General features: G+C 41.1%; 1 protein-coding gene across 1 annotated transcript in view; it reads left to right on the plus strand.

Annotated features, from left to right (window-relative positions):
• The window catches only part of LOC121574311 (leucine-rich melanocyte differentiation-associated protein-like), a 383,827-nt gene that overhangs the window by 259,829 nt on the left and 110,683 nt on the right, over positions 1 to 13,315 (plus strand). The gene's annotated exons all lie outside the window — the stretch shown is intronic.

A 13,315-nucleotide genomic window follows, 5' to 3' on the forward strand; every position in this document is an offset into this window, starting at 1 on the left:
GTTTCCCGGACACAGATTAAACATAGTCCTGGACTAAGAAGCACTTCCAATGGAGAATCTCAACTGAATGTTACATACAGTATATAGTCTCTTAAAATATTTAACTCATTGAGGTGTTATATTCTTTAAAGATGTTACTGGCCCTTCGGGAGTTGACATATTTAGGCAACCACAGAAGGGCTTTCCAGTCCAGGGAAACTAAAGTAAAATAAATGAAGAAAAAAAAAACATTCTGCCTTCCAGAATTCTGTACTTAACTGCCCAGTTCATGGAATCTACAGGGACATTTAAAAAAATAGATGTATTTTTATTTATTTTTGGGGGGGTAGATCAGCTTTAATATTACAAATAGATTGTGGCTTCCATCAATGTAATTGTCTGCATCATTTCCAATCCCCCATATTTTTTGGGGTAAATATATAAAATATATATAATTTTATATATATTTTCCTTCATTATTTTCCCCTAACCCTAACACCCCTCCTCTAATTGGAGTAAACTAATGGACAACAACACTTAGGCTTCTACTTCCATCTTAGACATACTATATACATTTTACGGACACAGTATATTTTACAATAGTTATCTTTTGTTTGTTTTCAGTCCCATCCTTCAGCTACCCTCAACCCCTCCCATCTATCTCTTCCTGTTTCTGCCATTCAGAGGGTCCTCCTCATTAGCAGTGTGAGATGACATGATATATCTCTGATATATTGAATTATCTAATAGTTCCCTCACCCGCGTTTGGGTCAATCATTTGTCTAACCCCTCTAACCATATTAAGGCCATGGTTAAGTGATGTGGATGAGCAGTAAGAAACGGACATATTCTCATCCCTCACCCCCTGTCTATCCTCCCCTACTGTCCTCCTTTCTTCATCCGTGTCTGAGTGTCAGTCTCCCGTTGCAGGGGTCCTGGTACGACGGCCCTTTGAACAGGAGCCCTCTCCCTCCCTCCGAAGGGACTCTCTCTTTAATGAGTGTGTGTGTGTACTTCTGCGGGCATGCCTGCGTGCGTGAGGATGTGTCTCTGTGTGTGTGTGTGTGTGTGTGTGTGTGTGTGTGTGTGTGTGTATGACCACGGTCTGACCTCATTCCGTATGCATGAGCCCAGATCAAAGTGGACGGGGCGGCTGTCCAGTCACAGTAGCATCGAGGAGCGTGACAGCGCTGGACATCGGAGCGACAGCTCACGTATACGCCAGTCACAATCGCTTAATTATCCCCTGACCATGCACTTATTCCTCCCTCGCTTGTTAGGGCCATGCAGACTCATTAGAGTTTGGGATTTCATAGATGTAACCATCCTCACCCCTCATCCCCCTCTCCCCCCTCTTCTTCTTTCGGTGGGGTGGAAATGAACAGCTTTGCTAAGATTTGATTTCATGTAATTGTAAGGCCATGAAATATTTACTGGTTGGATCAGCGAGGCCTCATCGTCCCAGGGTCCCCAGAGCCTTACAGACATAGAGGAGTCTGGGAGGTAAGAACAAAGCCAACCAATGACAAGGCATGATGTGTGTCGAGCAGACGCCGGGTTTAAAAGTGCACAGAGAAAAAAAATATTTATTGTTTGCGACAATCAGCCAAAATATTGTAGAGTTTTAGTGTCAGTCCACACAACTCTTTGTTCTTGATTTATCGTGCAAGTGGCAGAGCAAGAAAAGAAAACATTGAAATAATTTAACCCCATTCTGGCATGCTTGCTAGATGTAGAAAAGTGGAATGAAAACACTGCTCATCCACTTGATATGAAAAGAAGCCGAGCGCTTTAACAATGCTTGTTGGCAGGCAAAAGTCACTTTGGAGGATTATATTTACATAGCCCTGCCAATGTAGCAGCAACACTTACCTTTGTTGTTGTAGAGTAAGATATGGCTGAAGATTATCTAGCTAATTCTAGCTGATTTATATGTGTTTGTGTCAGAGTATATAGCAAAATATGCTATGTACATTATCAGATGGAAATGTCTCAATATGTTTGTCTTCACTTACCCTTTACTTAAGTAGATTAACATTTCTTTCTCTGTTTCTACAGTACAGTACTGTATTCACTCTGCTCCACCGAAGCAGCCTTTGACTCAATATACTGTCTAACCTTTATACAGCCTCCACAGTAGTATGACTTTGCTCATAACTGTTTCGTGAAGTATCTACGTAGGGCTTATGTAGACTCGTGAATGGTCTATAAAGCCTTTATAAGTTGTTATTTGTTTAAAGTGGAACAGAGAGAGTGAGAGTTGGGGTAGTGTGGTTCCAAACGTCCCGTCCTGTGCTTGGGTCCTCGCCCATTGGGGTGTCAGTTTCCGCCGTAACAATTTGTTTTGAGTCCGATGAGGCATGATGTGGCAGCAGTAACCGGCGCGGCGGGGCATGTGTACACCCCGCCTCACCCGCCTCCCCGCAATTTAATTGGCTCCATCATCAGAGCCATTGTGTTTCTGACCAATCGTGCAGGTCACCAATTAACGAGTGGCGCAGACAAACGAAGCAGTAGGGAGGGAGAGATGATGATGGTGTAATTAGACATTTGTGTTTGCTTTTATGTCTCGTACAGTGGGGCGTCCCTTCATAACACTGAAGCCTGGTGTCTGGAGTTACTGTAGCACAGTTAAACTGGACACTAATTAGTACTCTCTCTAATCTCACTAATTGCTCTCTCTCTCTCTCTGTCTCCTATTCTCTCTCTCCCACTCCCTTTCTGTGAGAGTGATGTACATTTGAAGTCAGAGGTTTTCATACACGTTAGCCAAATACATTTAAACTCAGTTTTTCACAATTCCTGACATTTAATCCTAGTAAAAATTCCCTGTCTTAGGTCAGTTAGGATCACTACTTTATTTTAAGAATGTGAAAGGTCAGAATAATAGTAGAGATAGTAAATGTATTTATTTATTCAGCTTTTATTTATTTCATCACATTCCCAGTGGGTCAGAAGTTTACATACACTCAATTAGTATTTGGTAGCATTGCCTTTAAATTGTTTAACTTGGGTCAAACGTTTTGGGTAGCCTTCCACGAGCTTCCCACAAAAGTTGGGTGAATTTTGGCCCATTCCTCCTGACAGAGCTGGTGTAACTGTGTCAGGTTTGTAGGCCTCCTTGCTCGCACACGCTTTTTCAGTTCTGCCCACACATTTTCTATGGGATTGATGTCAGAGCTTTGTGATGGCCACTCCTATACCTTGACTTTGTTGTCCTTAAGCCATTTTGCCACAGCTTTGGAAGTATGCTTGGGGTCATTGTCCATTTGGAAGACCCATTTGCGACCAAGCTTTAACTTCCTGACTGATGTATTGAGATGTTGCTTCAATATATCCACATCATTTTCCTTCCTCATGATGCCATCTATTTTGTGAAGTGCACCAGTCCCTCCTGCAGCAAAGCACCCCCACAGCATGATGCTGCCACCCCTGTGCTTCACGGTTGGGATGGTGTTCTTCAGCTTGCAAGCATCCCCCTTTTTCTTCCAAACATAACGATGGTCATTATGGCCCAACAGTTCTATTTTTGTTTAATCAGACCAGAGGACATTTCTCCAAAAAGTACGATCTTTGTCCCCATGTACAGTTGCAAACCGTAGTCTGGCTTTTTTATGGCGGTTTTGGAGCAGTGGCTTCTTCCTTGCTGAGCGGCCTTTCAGGTTATGTCGATATAGGACTAGTTTTACTGTGGATATAGATACTTTTGTACCTGTTTCCTCCGGCATCTTCACAAGGTCCTTTGCTGTTGTTCTGGGATTGATTTGCAAGTACGTTCATCTCTAGGAGACAGAACACGTCTCCTTCCTGAGCGGTATGATGACTGCGTGGTCCCATGGTGTTTATACTTGCATACTATTGTTTGTACAGATGAACATGGTACCTTCAGGCGTTTGGAAATTGCTCCCAAGGATGAACCAGACTTGTGAAGGTCTACAATTTTCTTTCTGAGGTCTTGGCTGATTTCGTTTGATTTTCCCATGATGTCAAGCAAAGAGGGACTGAGTTTGAAGGTAGGGCTTGAAATACATCCACAGGTACATTTACATTACATTTTAGTCATTTAGCAGACGCTCTTATCCAGAGCGACTTACAGGAGCAATTAGGGTTAAGTGCCTTGCTCAAGGGCACATCAACAGATTTTTCAGCTAGTCGGCTCGGGGATTAGAACCAGCGACCTTTCGGTTACTGGCACAACGCTCTTATCCACTAAGCTACCTGCCGCCCCTGTACACCTCCAATTGACTCAAATGATGTCAATTAGCCTATCAGAAGCTTCTAAAGCCTGGAATTTTCCAAGATGTTTAAAGGTACAGTCAACTTAGTGTATGTAAACTTCTGACCAACTGGAATTGTGATACAGTGAATTATAAGTGAAATAATCTGTCTGTAAACAATTGTTGGAAAAATTACTTGTGTCATGCACAAAGTAGATGTCCTAACCGACTTGCCAAAACTATAGTTTGTTAACAAGAAATTTGTGGAGTGGTTGAAAAACGAGTTTTAATGACTCTAACCTAGGTATATGTAAACTTCTGACTTCAGCTGTAGATGCTGTATATATTTATGAATAACCAGTGTTTAGGGTATAATCAAAGTTAAAGAAGCGTTCAGAACAGCTGTATTACACACATTGAAGATGAATGTTAAACTCAGTTTGAAAACCTACATCTACACTAAAGTGAAGGACACACACTCATTGACCCTGCTTCTAGTTATCAGTAGGTGAATTATTATGATGAACACATACTGTGCTTATCTAAGCCTCTCTCATATGACTGTAAATCAGAAAAAGAACAGATCACTCTCTAGTTGTTCATACTCGTAGCGTGATGTATCGGAACAGCCAATGGGGCGTGCTAGGAAGGAGGCTGCTCTGAACTTTGGAGACCTCTTGGCCTGCGTCCCAAATGGCACCCTATTCCCTATTTAGTGCACTACTTTTGAACAGGGCCCATAGTGCTCTACGTAGGGAATAGGGTGCCATTTGGGACAGACACTTAGTTTGAGTCACATCAGAATGGAGTGTGACCACATTTTAAACTGCGTTTCAATCATGCCGTTATGGCATGGCACTATGGGCCGCCACATGGTTCTGATAACAAAGCAATAGGCTTTAATACATTATGAATACCGTCACTTCGCCAACATTCTGAACCTTTTCCAAGTCTACTAAATTATATCCAGAGAGTTGGATGTCTGCTCAATGTTGTCGGGGGAAAGTTAGGAGAAAGCACACGCACACGCACGCACGTAAAAAACAAGTCTTATCTGGTATAAGATAAGTACTATATTTTACAGTATTTGTTGTAAGATTGGCTCTGCTCGGTGTTGGGTAATGTCAATATCATACCTACAGTGAGGGAAAAAAGTATTTGATCCCCTACTGATTTTGTACGTTTGCCCACTGACAAAGACATGATCAGTCTATAATTTTAATGGTAGGTTTATTTGAACAGTGAGAGACAGAATAACAACAAGAAAATCCAGAAAAACGCATGTCAAAAATGTTATAAATTGATTTGCATTTTAATGAGGGAAATACATGACTTAGTACTTGGTGGCAAAACCCTTGTTGGCAATCACAGAGGTCAGACGTTTCTTGTAGTTGGCCACCAGGTTTGCACACATCTCAGGAGGGATTTTGTTCCACTCCTCTTTGCAGATCTTCTCCAAGTCATTAAGGTTTCGAGGCTGACGTTTGGCAACTCGAACCTTCAGCTCCCTCCACAGATTTTCTATGGGATTAAGGTCTGGAGACTGGCTAGGCCACTCCAGGACCTTAATGTGCTTCTTCTTGAGCCACTCCTTTGTTGCCTTGGCCGTGTGGTTTGGGTCATTGTCATGCTGGAATACCCATCCACGACCCATTTTCAATGCCCTGGCTGAGGGAAGGAGGTTCTCACCCAAGATTTGATGGTACATGGCCCCGTTCATCATCCCTTTGATGCGGTGAAGTTGTCCTGTCCCCTTAGCAGAACAACACCCCCAAAGCATAATGTTTCCACCTCCATGTTTGACAGTGGGGATGGTGTTCTTGGGGTCATAGGCAGCATTCCTCCTCCTCCAAACACGGCGAGTTGAGTTGATGCCAAAGATCTCGATTTTGGTCTCATCTGACAACACCACTTTCACCCAGTTCTCCTCTGAATCATTCAGATGTTCATTGGCAAACTTCAGACGGGCCTGTATATGTGCTTTCTTGAGCAGGGGGACCTTGCGGGCACTGCAGGATTTCAGTCCTTCACGGCGTAGTGTGTTACCAATTGTTTTCTTGGTGACTATGGTCCCAGCTGCCTTGAGATCATTGACAAGATCCTCCCGTGTAGTTCTGGGCTGATTCCTCACCATTCTCATGATCATTGCAACTCCATGAGGTGAGATCTTGCATGGAGCCCCATGCCGAGGAAGATTGACAGTTCTTTTGTGTTTCTTCCTTTTGCGAATAATCACACCAACTGTTGTCACCTTCTCACCAAGCTGCGTGGCGATGGTCTTGTAGCCCATTCCAGCCTTGTGTAGATCTACAATCTTTTCCCTGACATCCTTGGAGAGCTCTTTGGTCTTGGCCATGGTGGAGAGTTTGGAATCTGATTGATTGATTGCTTCTGTGGACAGGTGTCTTTTATACAGGTAACAAGCTGAGATTAGGAGCACTCCCTTTAAGAGTGTGCTCCTAATCTCAGCTCGTCACCTGTATAAAAGACACCTCTGAGCCAGAAATCTTTCTGATTGAGAGGGGGTCAAATACTTATTTCCCTCATTAAAATGCAAATCAATTTATAACATTTTTGACATGCGTTTTTCTGGATTTTTTTGTTGTTATTCTGTCTCTCACTGTTCAAATAAACCTACCATTAAAATTATAGACTGATCATTTCTTTGTCAGTGGGCAAATGTTCAAAATCAGCAGGGGATCAAATACTTTTTTCCCTCACTGTATATTGGTATCATGCAATCATGTAATACTACATATACTGTATTAGTATGGTCTACATACTATGCCCATCAAGATTGTGAAGACTTTTGCAAATGCACTTTTTAAATTACAAAAAAATACATGATCTAAGTCATATTAACAATCAAGTATCGACACATTAAGAGAAAGAAAAATGACCAACTGTAAAAGTCAACATTTATGTGTGAACAAAGATCATTTTGCAGCTCATTGAATTGACAGAATGTCTTTTCACGCACCACTCAGCCCTAGAAATGCATAACACTAGAAGTGTCTCAGTGTGTGTACAGTATGTCTCTGACACTAGCTACAGTGCCTTGCAAAAGTAATCATCCCCCTTGGCATTTTTCCTATTTTGTTGCATTACAACCTGTAATTTAAATTGATTTTTATTTGGATTTCATGTAATGGACATACACAAATAGTCAAAATTGGTGAAGTGAAATAAAAAAAAAAACTTGTTTCAAGAAATTCTAAAAAATATATAACGGAAAAGTGGTGCGTGCATATGTATACACCCCCTTTGCTATGAAGCCCCTAAATAAGATCTGGTGCAACCAATTACCTTCAGAAGTCACATAATTAGTTAAATCAAGTCCACCTGTGTGCAATCTAAGTGTCACATGATCTGTCACATGATCCCAGTATATATACACCTGTTCTGAAAGGCCCCAGAGTCTGCAACACCACTAAGCAAGGGGCACCACCAAGCAAGCGGCACCATGAAGACCAAGGAGCTCTCCAAACAGGTCAGGGACAAAGTTGTGGAGAAGTACAGATCAGGGTTGGGTTATAAAAAAATATCTGAACTTTGAACATCCCATTAAATCCATTATTAAAAAATTGAAAGAATATGGCACCACAACAAACCTGCCAAGAGAGGGCCACCCACCAAAACTCACGGACCAGGCAAGGAGGGCATCAATCAGAGTGGCAACAAAGAGTCCAAAGATAACCCTGAAGGAGCTGCAAACCTCCACAGCGGAGATTGGAGTATCTGTCCATAGGACCACTTTAAGCCGTACAATCCACAGAGCTAGGCTTTACGGAAGAGTGGCCAGAAAAAAGCCATTGCTTAAAGAAAAAAATAAGCAAACACGTTTGGTGTTCACCAAAAGCCATGTGGGGGACTCCCCAAACATATGGAAGAAGGTACTCTGGTCAGATGAGACTGAAATTGAGCTTTTTGGTCATCAAGGAAAACGCTATGTCTGGTGCAAACCCAACACCTCTCATCACCCTGAGAACATCGGCAGGGACTGGGAAACTGGTCAGAATTGAAGGATTGATGGATGGCTCTAAATACAGGGAAATTCTTGAGGGAAACCTGTTTCAGTCTTCCAGAGATTTGAGACTGGGACGGAGGTTCACCTTCCAGCAGGACAATGACCCTAAGCATACTGCTAAAGCAACACTCGAGTGGTTTAAGGGGAAACATTTAAATGTCTTGGAATGGCCTAGGTAAAGCCCAGACCTCAATCCAATTGAGAATTTGTGGTATGACTTAAAGATTGCTGTACACCAGTGGAACCCATCCAACTTGAAGGAGCTGGAGCAGTTTTGCCTTGAAGAATGGGCAAAAATCCCAGTTGCTAGATGTGCCACGCTTATAGAGACATACCCCAAGAGACTTGCAGCTGTAATTGCTACAAAAGGTGGCTCTACAAAGTATTGACTTTGGAGGGGTGAATAGTTATGCACGCTCAAGTTTTCAGTTTTTCTGTCTTATTTCTTGTTTGTTTCACAATCAAAAATATTTTGCATCTTGAAAGTGGTAGGCATGTTGTGTAAATCAAACCCCCAAAAATTATTGACACCCTTCATGAAGATGAGCATAAATAATTCAAATACTGAGCTATATTTTATGCAAAAAAAATAAGGGAAATTATATTATTTTATACTAGTACAATTGCTCAGAGAAAGAGATTTTGTTTAACAAGTTATGTTTTTTTCTTTAAAAAGGTAGGGGTCGGCATTGACACCCCTGTTTTCAATACCTTTTAATACATCACCTTGCGAGGATAATGGCACTGAGCCTTTTTCTAAAATGTTTTATGAGTTGGAGAACACATTGGGAGGGATCTTAGTCCATTCCTTCTTACAGAATCCTTCCAGATGCTTGATATCCTTAGTCTGCGCTTATGGACTGCTTATGGACTGCAAAGCTGTCATGAAGGCAAATGGTGGCTATTTGAAGAATCTAAAATCTAAAATATATTTTGATTTGTTTAACACTTTTTTGGTTACTACATGATTCCATATGTGTTATTTCATAGTTTTGATGTCTTCACTATTATTCTACAATGTAGAAAATAGTACAAATAAAGAAAAACCCTTGAATGAGTAGGTGTTCTAAAACTTTTGACTGGTGGTGTAGACATGGATTTTGTGTTGTAGATATGTGGTAGTGTAGTAGGGGCCTGAGGGCACACACTTAGTGTGTTGTGAAATCTGTTATGAATCTATTGTAATGTTTTTAAAATTGTGTAACTGCCTTAATTTTGCTGGACCCCAGGAAGAGTAGCTGCTGCCTTGGCATACAGTGCTGTGAATGAACAGTAACAGGCTATACATGACGTCAGAGCTCTTGCTCTGCGCTTCACAGCACTGTATGGATTTTGACTGACAGCCGTTCTGAACTTGAGCACATCGCACAATATGAAGTTGCTCCCATCCCTCCTGCTAATTGGGCAACCATTTTTGTTGTCTGAGTAAGGGAAATGATGTAAATAATGATGACTCTATGTATCCTGAAAGATGAGACATTGAGTATTCTAATAAATACCGCTTTGATGTCATAAAAGCAAGCCAGTGCACTTCACATTTCCATATCATAAAACTCATGTCATATTTAGTGTCAACGTTTATGATCACTATGTTTGATGTACAGTTACAAGATGACATAGTGTCATACCCTTGGTTGTTCTCAACAGAATTAGCCTATTTTGTCTATTGTGAAGACAATTTGCCATGACACATGCACCTGAATGCACTAATGACTCCTTTCTATGTGCACCATAATTACAATCTGTTTCTCTGAATTGCATTGTGAAAGCCTAACACTGTAATGTTGTATTTTTAAAACTTAGCTAAAAACAAGCTTTCAAATGATGCCCACCTGATCTAGATTGCGATTTATAATGGACCATTTTTGGATTGCGTATACAACAGGGGATGCAGGGTTGTGTTCCAACCAAAACAACTACAAGTGTGAATGCTGTAATTCCTCAACTACACAGCTAGGACAGCTAAAAAAAAAAACACCATAGTGTTGAAGACTCTTTGAGTCATAAAAGTGCATTAAAATTACTTAGGAACTGTGCACACTTTGGAGAGGTGTGTGGCAACTTGGAAACACCAGTTAGTCCTCTCACTCAAACCCTTGTATTTCTTTGTCTTATGTCGCACCTACCCCAAATTTTCCAAGAATATTCTTATCATGTTACTGAATGTATCCAGAGTATTTTCAGATTTCGTTATCAACAAATGCACTGAAAAGTACACTAAATGTCAAATGTGAATAAAATCAACTGTGTAATGTTTGGATTCAGTCTTGTGTCAGGTGAACTGTTGTGTCCTCACCTTTGGGCTAGTAATTTTCCCAAAATCTCCAAACTATTCCCTTTCAATTTCCGCCATGGTTATGCATTTTCATATTTCTTCTGTAAAAAACATGTACATTTAGTCGTATTCATATAGGCCAATTCCCACAAGTGTAAATGGTTAACAAGGGCCCCAGTGACAGTGTTATGACAGTGCCACAAAATCAACACGTTATGACACAGTCATAACCATGTCATAATATGTCATAACAGCTGACATAACCTGTCATAACATTGTCATAACACTGTCATGACACATATATTTAGACATGTTATGACATATATTGCAATATTTTATGGTTGGTTATGACACCTACATGAGTGTCAAAGACCACAAATCCTACCACACACGGCAAACCATTCCATTCTACCTGTATATAACATTTCCTAAAATGTGCCATTTTATTACCAATGTAATTGTAAACACATTGATTTCAAACGTGTGCCTAGCCCAATGCTCTGTCACTGATGACTAGGATGAATGCAGACCTATATCCATCCTGCCCTGCCTTTTGAACGTTTTTGAAAGCCAAGTTAACAAACAGATCACCGACCATTTCGAATCCCACCGTACCTTCTCCGCTATGCAATCCGGTTTCCGAGCTGGTCATGGGTGCACCTCAGCCACGCTCAAGGTCCTAAACGATATTACGATCGATAATAGACAGTACTGTGCAGCCGTCTTCATCGACCTGGCCAAGGCTTTCGACTCTGTCAACCACCGCATTCTTATTGGCAGACTAAATAGCCTTGGTTTCTCAAATGACTGCCTCGCCTGGTTCACCAACTACTTCTCAGATAGAGTTCAATGTGTCAAATCGGAGGGCCTGTTGTCTGGACCTATGGCAGTCTCTATGGGGGTGCCACAGGGTTCAATTCTTGGGCCGACTCTTTTCTCTGTGTATATCAATGATGTCGCTCTTGCTGCTGGTGACTCTCAGATCCATCTCTACGCAGACGACACCATTTGTATACATCTGGCCCTTCATTGGACACTGTGTTAACAAACCTCCAAACAAGCTTCAATGCCATACAACACTCCTTCAGTAGCCTCCAACTGCTCTTAAACACTAGTAAAACTAAATGCATGCTCTTCAATCGAACGCTGCTGGCACCCGCCCACCCGACTAGAATCACTACTCTCGACGGGTCTGACCTAGAGTACTAAAAATACCTAGGTGTCTGGTTAGACTGTAAACTCTCCTTCCAGACTCACATTAAGAATCTCCAATCCAAAGTTAAATCTAGAATCGGCTTCCTATTTCGCAACAAAGCCTCCTTCACTCATGCTGCCAAACATGCCCTCGTAAAACTGACTATCCTACCGATCCTTGACTTCGGCGATGTCATTTACAAAATAGCCTCCAACACTCTACTCAGCAAATTGGATGTAGTCTATCACAGTGCCATCCGTTTCACCAAAGCCCCATATACTACCCACCACTGTGACCTGTACGCTCTTGTTAGCTGGTCCTCACTACATATTCGTCGCCAAACCCACTGGCTCCAGGCCATCTATAAATCACTGCTAGGCAAATCCCCGCCTTATCTTAGCTCATTGGTCACCATAGCAACACCCACCCGTAGTATGCGCTCCAGCAGGTATATCTCACTGGTCATCCCTAAAGCCAACAACTCCTTTGGCCGCCATTCCTTCCAGTTCTCTGCTGCCAATGACTGGAACGAATTGCAAAAATCTCTGAAGCTGGAGACACTTATCTCCCTCACTAACTTTAAGCATCAGTTGTCAGAGCACCTTACCGATCACTGCACCTGTACACAGCCCATCTGAAATTAGCCCACCCAACTACCTCATCCCCATATTGTTATTTATTTTGCTAATTTGCACCCCAGTATCTCTATTTGCACATCATCTCTTGCACATCTATCATTCCAGTGTTAATACTAATTGTAATTTTTTTGCACTATAGCCTATTTATTGCCTTACCTCCTTAACTTGCAACATTTGCACACACTGTATATATATTTTCTGTTGTATTTTTGACTTTATGTTTTGTTTTACCCCATATGTAACTCTGTGTTGTTGTTTTTATCGCACTGCTTTGCTTTATCTTGGCCAGGTCGCAGTTGTAAATGAGAACTTGTTTTCAACTGGCTTACCTGGTTAAATAAAGGTGAAATAAAAAAATTCATAAAATAAAATAAAAGGAGCAGCACAAAACACCCTCTTTGGGACTTATGACTGAAATATGGTCATGTATGTCATAGGCCTATCTGGCTTATATTATCACCCTTTCAACAACAACAATTGTTTTGTGATAGATTATATAAATGTCCATATTTTGGAACAAAAGTTTGTTTGTTCACAATTTAAAACATTATTATTGTGATCCGCCATGGTTTTGCTATAATATACATGTATACTTAGTGCTACCACTAGGGGGAGACATTTAAACTGTTAGCTGCAGGCGGCTCCTCCATACATTGGAAGAAGTGAAGCAGGAAGAGAAGCCCAGTGGGAAAATGACAATTGGCCGTGTCTCCTTATTTATCAGTTTTTCAGGTTTGTAACTTTTATAAGCATGGTTTTGTTTTTAATATCTAGAGATAACGCATTGCAGTTTAAATAAACATTTTTTCTCATCATTGTGATTTATAATTTATGTGTTTTGAACGAGCGAAAAAACTAGTTAATTACTAAAATGTCAATGTAAATGTAGAGACTTTCCCCTTCATATGAGTGTAGCCAAGCTAAGCTAACTAATTGTGTATGTACTGTACTTTTTATGACATTTGTATCTAACGGTCGCATGCT

This window comes from Coregonus clupeaformis, chromosome 1 (genome assembly GCF_020615455.1).
Source record: "Coregonus clupeaformis isolate EN_2021a chromosome 1, ASM2061545v1, whole genome shotgun sequence".
Classification (NCBI taxonomy): domain Eukaryota; kingdom Metazoa; phylum Chordata; class Actinopteri; order Salmoniformes; family Salmonidae; genus Coregonus; species Coregonus clupeaformis.